This window comes from Amblyomma maculatum, chromosome 1 (assembly GCF_055883805.1).
Source record: "Amblyomma maculatum isolate TAMU_Amacu chromosome 1, ASM5588380v1, whole genome shotgun sequence".
NCBI lineage: Eukaryota > Metazoa > Arthropoda > Arachnida > Ixodida > Ixodidae > Amblyomma > Amblyomma maculatum.
The window spans coordinates 81,134,105-81,143,081 of NC_139344.1; the positions used below are offsets into that span (position 1 = coordinate 81,134,105).

At 47.4% G+C, this 8,977-nt stretch overlaps 1 non-coding gene across 1 annotated transcript; it reads left to right on the forward strand.

The window, feature by feature from the left end:
* The first annotated feature begins 8,688 nt into the window (after positions 1-8,688).
* On the forward strand, positions 8,689-8,761 carry TRNAK-CUU (transfer RNA lysine (anticodon CUU)). The gene has a single exon. It is a non-coding gene; the product is annotated as a tRNA-Lys (tRNA).
* The last annotated feature ends 216 nt before the right edge of the window (positions 8,762-8,977 follow it).

An 8,977-nucleotide genomic window follows, 5' to 3' on the forward strand; every position in this document is an offset into this window, starting at 1 on the left:
CTTGTGAGCTGTGTCAGCGCCGTAAGACACCCTCGCTTCAACCTAGTGGGCCCCTGCAACCAATTCCACTGCCGACTGAGCCATTTTCTCGTGTGGGCCTCGATCTTCTTGGGCCTTTTCCGACATCGACTTTTGGAAACAAATGAATTACTGTGGCAACTGATTATACCACCCGATATGCTGTAACCAGGGCTATCCCCACCAGTCCGACGTTGCCGACTTTCTGCATGATGTCATCTTGATTCATGGCGCTCCACGTCAACTGCTCACAGATCGTGGCCGCTGTTTCCTCTCTCAAGTGGTTCATGACCTTCTCCGCTCATGCGCTACTCGTCACCAATTCACCACGGCCTATACCATCTGCAAACGAACGGTCTTACTGAGCGCCTCAATCGCACACTGACCGGCATGCTGTCTATGTATGTGCCCGATCACCATCGTGACTGGGACGTCTCCTTACCTTTCGTCACGTTCGCTTATAACTCCTCACGCCATGGCCATGATACCGCCGGATACTCTCCCTTTTATCTACTCTTCGGCCGTGACCCTTTATTTCCATTCGACACCTTGCTGCCTCTTGACGACTCTTCCTGCAGCTACGCTTCGGATGCCATCGCCCGCGCTGATGCCGCCGCCACATTGCTCGAGAGCGTCTTGGGGCGTCTCAGTGCTCTCAAAAGGGTCCTTATGACCTTCGTCACCGTGACGTCCACTATACCCTCCAGGTTCCCTCGTACTTCTTTGGCACCCGGCTCGCCGTGTAGGTATGTGAGAAACATGTGCCTTGTTACGTGGGCCCTTACTCCGTCTTGCGGCAAGTCACCGATGTGACCTATGAGATCGCCCCTCTACAGCCCAAGCATCCTTCCACAACCCCTCATCCAGAAATTGTGCATGTCGCCCGTCTAAAACCATATCATTCAAGTTCTCCTGTGTAGGACGCACCGGGACGGTGCTCTTCAGCGCGGGGAATACTGTTACGGAGCACAGTACGTATCGAGACGACGACGACGTGCTGATGTGAAGTACGCTCAGGCTTAGCTGGCTTCGTTCTGTGGTGTGCGGTGTGTGGTGTGCGTCGTGAACTAGCGTTTACCGCTGTGTACTTTTTCTCAACATTATTATGGGCACATTTTCAAATGTGTGCTTGCATTTTCGAGTGCTTGCAGGCAGTCTTCTCTTTCCATAAGAAACACTTCACGCTTATCCTCAACTTGTAAGCTCTTAGGGGGAGGTTGCACTGCCGCCTGTAACGGTACTTGATCGCTGCCACCGATCGAAGCCGCTTTCATGGGGTGACATTTTTTGCTCGGCACCTTTTCTCTTAGTCAACGTAATGTGATATCGATGGTCTCACGCTGGAGTTCACGGATTGCACAATTACTGCCATTCACTCCTCTGTATTTGTTTTCCTTAGGGCCTAGTCGCAGGTTGCTTCGATCCGCTTGACCCCATGCATCTCTCTCTCCCTGCCTTTCAAGGTTTTTGTCACAACCTACCTCGTCGCTGCGTTTTGGAAATAAGCGATAAAAGAAAAATTATTGAAGGTAAGTTGCCATCAAAAATTGGTCGGAACCGTACCGCGAACCGGTTCGGAACGGTTCCTCTGATATGTTCCGGTTCGGGTTCAGCGGAAAAAAATCGGGTTCGGTTCGGTTCCAGGCGAAATTTCAGGTTCGGTTCCGGTTTTCGGTTCGGCTCGGTTTCAGTTCCGGTTCCGGTTCGACACCCTGCGCAGTGGGAGCCAGGTAGGGCGGTGTCCATGCGACTTCTGGATGGAGCTATTGATTCACGGTCTCCCTTCGGCTTAAGCCATCAAAGACATAGGTCACTTTAATGAGCTGTCTAAACAATTTCGTTTTAATATCAGGCATCTCCTAAAAAAATTAATCTAGAAAAGGTAGATACAAAGAAAAGATAAGTTTAACGGCCGTGGGGGGCGCCATGGTAGGTGTTCGCAAAGGGCGCCGAATGAGGTCAGGCCCGCCCTGGTAAAAACTTACGTTAGTGTAACTGATTATTATGGAAACAGTAACACAAGGATAAAGATAGAAATTTAACATGCGGCTAAAGACCAACGTGAAGCACGGCCAGCTCAGTAATTGCGCAGTTTTCATGCCCCAGTGCTATATGCCACATTAAAGTGACAAGGATTAGTCACACCAAACAGAAGGAAACAAAAAGCTGACAACAATTAGCTCCTCATACACTACCTTGAGTAGTCAGCATGAATGTCAGATAATTACTGAAATAGTGTTGCGAAATTTTGGCATACATACCTTCAATGCCTGCATGATATGAATTTCTTAACAATGTCCCAGAAATGACAAAAATAAATTTGATGGTCTGTATGGATGCTGCTAGGCGTTCACAAAATAGACTGTACACGCAGGGGCAGATTTAAGGGGGAGGTCAGTGGAGGCCACCTGAACCGACTCTGTCCAAGGACGACTAATAAATTAGGCCCCTGTGTACATGCTACCACTCGGGTAGAGATTATAATAAGAGAATAAAAGATATGAATGTTATGCCACAGCCACAGCAATAAAAAATTGGAGCTTTCTCTTAGATGTCTCTTAAGAGGTGAACGGTGAAAGCCTACCCTTCCTCTCCTATCATTTGCCTCTCATCGTTTGCCTTTTATCGGCGTTCGTTGTAGTGCTAGATATAATTATAATTGGTTAATTACAGGAAAGGAAAGGCGCGTTATCTGTCAGACTTTCCCTGGCAAGTGTGAGTTAGGACGGCACACCGTCGCTCCTGTCGCGTGGCGTTCCTTGGCGCGCGTCCAAGTGTGGGATTTCAGATGGCACGAACGCTAGACAAGAACGCATCTCGCAGAATCTTGCGGAACATGACAGATCTCGTGCACAACTCTCACGCACAGGATTTCGCTCCATGAGCCTAGAATGGTTTTCGCCTTAGAATAGTATTGATGGTGGCGTACTGTCTTAAGGCAGAGCCTGGGACATTACAAATACAAGATTAGTGACTGTTGGGCCTCATATGAAGAAAAAAGGGCAAGTATAAAGCTACCGAAACAAATACTATTACTGTTTTTATCCTGATATCAAGAATCAATTAGCATTAAAGATATCACTCAGTTTTGTAAAAGGTTTGGGAGTCCTCTTATGTTTTTTCTGCAGCATCAGACAAAAGAGCTAGCATATTGACAAATGTATCTATAGCAAACTGTTATTTACAAATGAAAATCAATACAGGTGTAAAAACAGCCCATTAGAATATGCTGCTAGGCTTCTTAGTGAGAAGACTACCACTTCAAGTCTTATAAGTTTGCAGCGAGCGTTGCAGCGAACTAGAATCCCTGCGTGTTCACGCACGCATGTTCCCGCTCCGCCACCACTCTCGGCCCAGGAAATCGACTCTGCCTTGGCCCTACCGACGCGTTGGATTCTGCGAGCAACTGTGTGGCAGCCATGGACGCACACTGCTCCGCCTGTGTCTTTTTTTCTTTGTTCTGTTATTTTTCGCTGCTTTTAAGAATGAACTGTTGTATTGCCACGTTCCGAAAGCGAAAGCAGCGGAGACCGCTGCATTTTCCACGTACCGTCTTTGCCAAAAGTAACCGAGCAGTCCAGCCGGCTGGCGGAGCAAGCTCGGGACCGAGCGACGGCGTGGCGGTCACCGTCAGTGGCCGCTGCTCGCCGGCTGCGAGTGTAAGTTCGCTGACGTAAGGCTGCCTATGAGGCTGCCTATGAGGCTGCTCCCTCGCTATCTTTCTTGGGATGATAAAATGTAAGCGAGTAGCATGTGCAGCGCACGTGCAGCGCACGATTTTCGTTCCTTTATAATGCTATGCTAGTCATCGAGGGCGCTTTGCACAGCAAAACTCGTTCAACGCTGATTTCGGGCTGGCATTGTGAAGCTGCGCTTTTCGTTAGAACGCATTGCATGTGGAATACCAGTACACAGCTCCTGTATATGAAATGATTCGAAAATTTAGCACAGTCAGACAGGGCATGATAGAAACCTGGGTTTAGTTTTTCCTGCGATTCCTAGTTTGCAATGATCAAACTTCGCTGAGCTAGACAGAAATAGAAACGAGGCGATATCTTCTGCTTCTAGTGCGGCTATTCTTGTCCATGTAATGAAGCGAATCCGTCAATATTGCATTTGCCGCCGCTTGTTAACGCACAGAACTGAGTAATGGTTTTCGTGATTGCAACGCCAAACTGAATGCCGTAAATTTGAGCAGAGATGGCAACTGCTTCAAAAAATATTTGGCAATACCGAATGAGTGATTCAAATATTCCCTAGCATATGATTCCCCCAAGAAAGCCTTGCTATTGCGAAGGATGCCTACGAAGGCGTTTTTCTTCCCCTCCTAATTAATCTTCAGTTTTTTGCGGCCAGGGAGTTCAGTAATGACGGGAGTCCCAGGTTTACCAGTTTGATCTTGTGTCAGACTTGAAGGTTCTATTAAAGCAGCTTATTTATCGAGTCACCGATGCACCACTCTGCCAGCGGGCACTATGGATTGGATTGGAAAACATTTATTGTCAGCAATGAGCGATTTGTAGGCGCTACACTTAGATGGCCTCAAGTCCGTTGCTCTCGGCGACCTCTTGAGCCCACTCAGTAGCTCGAACTTGCGTTAACGGGTCTGAGCTGGCCAGTATAGCCTCCCACCGCTCAAAAGAAGGGACTGGTAATAGGTCCGCTGGTGGCGGCGCTTTTTTGCAGCTCCATAATATGTGATCGTATCCTGCTATTTCGCCGCAGTGTTTACAATTTGGATTGTATTGTGCTGGATACATGTGCGCTAATTTAGAAGGGCTGAAGAAGGCACGCGTCTGGAGCCGACGCCAGATTACTTCCTGCCTTTTGTCTAGTTTCTTGTCTGGTGGAGGATATATCCGCCTTTCTAGTTTAAAGTGATTACTGTAGTCATGAAATGAGATTAGTGCATCTCTCGAGAAATTGGGGGAATCAACCTGGCTCACTGCTCGGCTGACATAACCTCGAGCTATACTGTGAGCCAACTCGTTTCCTTTGTTCCCCGAATGTGCCGGCACCCATATTAATTCCACCTCTTCTTGGTTCCAGTCTTTATATCTTAAAAATCGCTCTGTCTCCTTGGAAATCACGCCTCTCGCAAAATTGTTTATAGCAGATTTGGAGTCGCTAATTATGGTAACCGCTTTGGTGCTGACCATCGCCATGGCGATAGCCGCCTCCTCCGCTGTCCCCGAGTAGTAGTTTGTTTTTATTGAACCTGCCGTTAATGTTTTACCCGAGTCGTTCACGCCCACGATAGCAAAAGAGTTGCCTCCTTTGTATTCCGCCACGTCTACATAAATAAACAGTGTATTCAGAGCCTTCTAACTTGGCCTCAAGGGCCTTTGCTCTTGCTTTTCTCCTGCCTTCATGAAAAGCAGGGTGCATGTTTTTTGGTAGCGGTTTAATAGTAAGTGCGTTCCTTACTTCAGTCGGCAGTTTTATTTGCGCATCTCTTTCCGGGATTCTATCTTGTAGTCCTAATTTAACCAGGATTCTCCATCCCGTGGATGTGGTGGCGAGCCTCTTTAGCTGTGTTATTATATGTGCCTCCCATAGTTCCATGGTGTTATTGTAGACCCCCAGTTTAAGAAGTCTTTCCGTAGGGGTGCAGTGGGGTAGCCCCAATGCTGCTTTATACATACGCCTGCCTTATGATCGTTTCAATTTTGTTCTTTTCTGCCACCCCTAGCTTGAGGTAGGGGACGGTGTACACTAATCTGCTTATCACAAAAGCCTGAACAATTCGGCACAAATCTTTCTCTTTGACCCCGCGTCTTTTGTTGGCCTTATCAGCCTGGTTGTCATGTTAATTGTTGACTTAAGTCGATTTATTAGTTCTGTGTTCTTTCCATTGTCAAGTCGCTAAGTAATAGACAGTAACGCAAAAGTAGTTCGCAGTCCAAGCCAAATGGCGCGTGTCCGAATTTCTTTTCACCTCCAGGACATATTGCTGTTAGGTTGGTCGCATGGTGTTCCCTCGTAAAAGAAACAACAGAAAAAAGAAACGGCCGCACTTATTGAGAAAATGGGTGAGAAATGTTTAAGGCGTGAGAATGACATTTTTATGCAGTTCACTCATTAAACGAATAGATTGGCAGCAGGCTACCACATGAACGTAATTACCAACGCGGAGAACACTACACGCTTTTCGTACGTTACCAAATAGCGGGAAAGAAGGTATGCAGCAAGAGGGGTACATGCAAACATTTGGAAGCCTTATTTTTCTGTCCTTCAGCTTGACTTAGCGTGACAGCAAATCTGGTAGTGTTCACAACAGATGGCTAGGAACCACTGGAAAAGCGCATCGAGTTTTAGAAATCAATTTCTCCCCATACTTCCCGGACAATACAAGCAAGTAGAAACGCGTGCATTTGTCCATTCGTTGCAACTACGGGAGCACTGTACCGATATTAAACGCGAATACATTCTAACGAAGAGTGCAGCTTCACAGCGCCATACAAAAAGGAGCATTGACGTTCGCGTTCGCGTGAGTTTTCGCATGGATGCGATTCAAGTGGGAAACGCATGTGAGCGAAAAAGTGAGCGAAGCGACAAGGCGGCGCGGCGTAAGCGATCATGGTTCGCTCCGTCGCCTACTGGGGAAGACGCATGCACGCGACAGCGCGAACCGAGCGAAACGGCGACAACGCTCTGTGTAGGTTGTGTGGCTGGCATTTGGCTGGCATAGTGGCTTAGTACACCGCAAAACTATTGCCAAATCCAACAACAGTCATAACGATTGCAAGAATTAAAGTTATTTTGCGACAACATGGCAAAGTAAAATGTATTTACAGCAAACCGTATCGAATGTGTGTGAACTTGCACTGTAAGCGGCACGAATAGTCACGTGACCCCTCGTTTCTATTGTTGTTTCGGTTGCGATTAGACGTTCTTTGAATCCTTGGCTATCCACCATTGTTCGTTCAAAGCGAAATGTTTACGCGGTAATGCACAATCACAATGCAACACAGCAAAATAAAAAAAAGCATGCGAAATGAGCGGCAGTGACGTACGGTTACTTCCGGGCGAACAAGCGAAATTTTCTATTTCGGCAGATCCGAGCGACGAGCCAAGCGACACATGCATTTCTGTTCGCGCGAAGGCTTCGCGCGACGCGTGCCGCCGCCGCGTTCGCGTGAGTTTTCGCGTGCATTCGATTGAGCGAATGCGTTCAGTCGTCAAGCGCGCCTTCTAGAACGCTGGAGCGGTGTGCATCAAAGCAAACAAATCTTGACGGAGTTGGCAAAAAGAAGTTGCCAAGGCAATATATGCCTGCGCGCCTTCGGTCTAGATATAGTCTAGACCATCATTGTTTCTAGGAAATTGCTCGCAGCGCGTAATTGGTTGTGAAGACTCCGATCTGCTTCGTTGTAGAGTGCCGAAATATTAGCTTAGACGAACCTCTCGGCAAAGACACTACGTACGACACCTATTTCTTTCATACCGCGCTGCATAAGGCAATCTGTTGCGGAAATACGGGATCCGGTAAAAACGTCCCCGGAAAAAACGTCCCCGGAAAAATTTCCCCGGAAAAAATGTCCCCGGAAGAAACGTCCCCGGAAAAAAATGTCCCTATTGGCGAAGTAGGAAAAAATGTCCCCGAACGGGGCTGAAGTCTTGCGCTATAGGACGTAGACTGCGTTTCCCCGTGGCGGGCTGCAGTGATGAATGATGCATGTTAACTTTATTACAGCGGTTTCACCTGTCGGCTTGAAATTGACCGCGAACATCGAACTGGTGCGGGCATTCATGACAAAAAAAAAAAAAGTATGGCAGCGGTAAACTATTGACAGCGCCTCGTCTTCACTTTGTTTGCGGGGAAAAGAGGAGCTGACCATCGGCTTTACCGGAGAAGCTTGGAACTATGCTTTAATATGTCCGCGATGCACGACCGGTTAAGCTTCGTCCTGCTTACCATCATCACCCTTATCACAATTCTACACCAGCATCAGAAGAACGGTTGAACCTTTCGCCAGAAGGTAAGCCTTCTGCTTTGGGCGGTTCCCCAAGACTATCATACGCCGATCCGCTTGTATTGTTAGTCCTGCCCGTTCCTGCCATATATGATTTCTTAACGAGCTGCGGAGCTCGGAACCTCGCAACGTATAAAAAGCCAGATGGCTTTTTCACCATTCTTCTACGCAGTTCTTGTAAACATTTCGGGCCCAGAGGACGCTGGTTCCAAATGATGATTACATTTAACTCAAGCCAAAAAAAAAAATGGCATAAAATGTTGCTTTTCTTTTTTTTTTTTTTTTTTTTTTTTTTTTCATTTCAGTTCCGGAAGAAATGCTTTTCAGGGCCGGTTTTGGCCTTGGGGACGTTTTTTCCTAGTTGCCGCTTCTTCAGGGGACGTTTTTTCGGGGACGTATCTTCCGGGGACCTTTTTTCCGGGGACGTTTTTACCTACACCCGCGGAAATACCCATGTGAATCTCCCGCTGCTTATGGTATGGTCTTATGGCGATGCTCAAGCGTGCGCGCTTCCTCGAAATGCTAATTTCGCAGGACGCGGCGACGCGGCTGTGGCAGCAGGGGTCCATGGCCTGTTGTTGCGAACTTGCTTCTTTGTTTACTCTTACAGTAAATGTTTTGGGTATTTAATGTAATTTTACAGCGATTTTAGCAATGCATATAAGTAAGCTTCTATTGCGGAAGCAGGAACGTCGCCCGGCTAGCTCAGTCGGTAGAGCATGAGACTCTTAATCTCAGGGTCGTGGGTTCGAGCCCCACGTTGGGCGCTCTTTTTTTTTTTTCTTTTGTAACGTCTGAAAACATAATGGTCGTTGCACACGCAATATCACGGATGCAAAAACGTATACTGCACACTACAGTGTCAATTTGAGCGGAGCCGAATTGCACAGTTATGGCACAGGAATTGCACAGCATTTCACCAGTGTCGTCTTTGCGTCATCATACAATCCAGTCTCATTTACGATTGCCTGACCATCTTCATC